Genomic DNA, 2,500 nt, shown 5'->3' on the forward strand with positions numbered 1-2,500 from the left:
ATTAAAGTTGTTGTGGTTAAAGCTCATAAAGTTGAACCTTGGGCTGGCTGGCCGGTCCCGCCTCACCGCGTATGCTGGTCAGCCGGGCCTTTCCCTCTGTGGAGACCCCATGCCCATTCACTGGGTGTGGCGGGGAAACAGGACTTTTACTGTGAAAAAAATTAGAGTGCTCCAGGCAGGCCTATGCTCGAATACATTAGCATGGAATAATAGAATAGGACGTGTGGTTCTATTTTGTTGGTTTCTACCCTAATATTAATAGGGAAGTGGGTATTCGACTTGGTTCTATTTTGTTGGTTTCTAGGACCGCCGTAATGATTAATAGGGACAGTCGGGGGCATCAGTATTCAATTGTCAGAGGTGAAATTCTTGGATTTATTGAAGACTAACTACTGCGAAAGCATTTGCCAAGGATGTTTTCATTAATCAGGAACGAAAGTTAGGGGATCGAAGACGATCAGATACCGTCGTAGTCTTAACCATAAACTATGCCGACTAGGGATCGGACGATGTTATATTTTGACTCGTTCGGCACCTTACGAGAAATCAAAGTGCTTGGGCTCCAGGGGGAGTATGGTCGCAAGGCTGAAACTTAAAGAAATTGACGGAAGGGCACCACCAGGGGTGGAGCCTGCGGCTTAATTTGACTCAACACGGGGAAACTCACCAGGTCCAGACACAATGAGGATTGACAGATTGAGAGCTCTTTCTTGATTTTGTGGGTGGTGGTGCATGGCCGTTCTTAGTTGGTGGAGTGATTTGTCTGCTTAATTGCGATAACGAACGAGACCTTAACCTGCTAAATAGCCCGTATTGCTTTGGCAGTACGCTGGCTTCTTAGAGGGACTATCGGCTCAAGCCGATGGAAGTTTGAGGCAATAACAGGTCTGTGATGCCCTTAGATGTTCTGGGCCGCACGCGCGCTACACTGACGGAGCCAGCGAGTACTTCCTTGGCCGAAAGGCCCGGGTAATCTTGTTAAACTCCGTCGTGCTGGGGATAGAGCATTGCAATTATTGCTCTTCAACGAGGAATCCCTAGTAAGCGCAAGTCATCAGCTTGCGTTGATTACGTCCCTGCCCTTTGTACACACCGCCCGTCGCTACTACCGATTGAATGGCTCAGTGAGGCGTCCGGACTGGCCCAGAGAGGTGGGCAACTACCACTCAGGGCCGGAAAGCTCTCCAAACTCGGTCATTTAGAGGAAGTAAAAGTCGTAACAAGGTCTCCGTTGGTGAACCAGCGGAGGGATCATTACCGAGTTATACAACTCATCAACCCTGTGAACATACCTAAAACGTTGCTTCGGCGGGAACAGACGGCCCCGTAACACGGGCCGCCCCCGCCAGAGGACCCCTAACTCTGTTTTTATAATGTTTTTCTGAGTAAACAAGCAAATAAATTAAAACTTTCAACAACGGATCTCTTGGCTCTGGCATCGATGAAGAACGCAGCGAAATGCGATAAGTAATGTGAATTGCAGAATTCAGTGAATCATCGAATCTTTGAACGCACATTGCGCCCGCCAGTATTCTGGCGGGCATGCCTGTTCGAGCGTCATTACAACCCTCAGGCCCCCGGGCCTGGCGTTGGGGATCGGCGGAAGCCCCCTGCGGGCACACGCCGTCCCTCAAATACAGTGGCGGTCCCGCCGCAGCTTCCATTGCGTAGTAGCTAACACCTCGCAACTGGAGAGCGGCGCGGCCACGCCGTAAAACACCCAACTTCTGAATGTTGACCTCGAATCAGGTAGGAATACCCGCTGAACTTAAGCATATCAATAAGCGGAGGAAAAGAAACCAACAGGGATTGCCCCAGTAACGGCGAGTGAAGCGGCAACAGCTCAAATTTGAAATCTGGCTCTCGGGCCCGAGTTGTAATTTGTAGAGGATGCTTTTGGTGAGGTGCCTTCCGAGTTCCCTGGAACGGGACGCCATAGAGGGTGAGAGCCCCGTCTGGTTGGACACCGATCCTCTGTAAAGCTCCTTCGACGAGTCGAGTAGTTTGGGAATGCTGCTCTAAATGGGAGGTATATGTCTTCTAAAGCTAAATACCGGCCAGAGACCGATAGCGCACAAGTAGAGTGATCGAAAGATGAAAAGAACTTTGAAAAGAGAGTTAAAAAGTACGTGAAATTGTTGAAAGGGAAGCGCTTGTGACCAGACTTGGGCTTGGTTGATCATCCGGGGTTCTCCCCGGTGCACTCTTCCGGCTCAGGCCAGCATCAGTTCGCCCTGGGGGATAAAGGCTTCGGGAATGTGGCTCTCTCCGGGGAGTGTTATAGCCCGCTGCGTAATACCCTGTGGCGGACTGAGGTTCGCGCATTCGCAAGGATGCTGGCGTAATGGTCATCAGTGACCCGTCTTGAAACACGGACCAAGGAGTCGTCTTCGTATGCGAGTGTTCGGGTGTCAAACCCCTACGCGAAATGAAAGTGAACGCAGGTGAGAGCTTCGGCGCATCATCGACCGATCCTGATGTTTTCGGATGGATTTGAGTA

General features: G+C 50.6%; 2 non-coding genes across 2 annotated transcripts in view; both read left to right on the forward strand.

Annotated features, from left to right (window-relative positions):
• The first annotated feature begins 1 nt into the window (after nucleotide 1).
• On the forward strand, nucleotides 2-1,256 carry LRP88_02276. Its single transcript, XR_014475146.1, has one exon. It is a non-coding gene; the product is annotated as an 18S ribosomal RNA (ribosomal RNA).
• Nucleotides 1,257-1,400: 144 nt separating this feature from the next.
• Nucleotides 1,401-2,500, forward strand: part of LRP88_02277 — a 3,658-nt gene continuing 2,558 nt past the window's right edge. The window contains exon 1 of the ribosomal RNA XR_014475147.1: nucleotides 1,401-2,500. This exon is cut by the window's right edge and continues 2,558 nt beyond it. This is a non-coding gene — a ribosomal RNA (28S ribosomal RNA).

The sequence above is a fragment of the Fusarium phalaenopsidis genome, assembly GCF_050370095.1.
Source record: "Fusarium phalaenopsidis strain FUZ10S chromosome Unknown contig_32286, whole genome shotgun sequence".
Lineage (NCBI taxonomy): Eukaryota > Fungi > Ascomycota > Sordariomycetes > Hypocreales > Nectriaceae > Fusarium > Fusarium phalaenopsidis.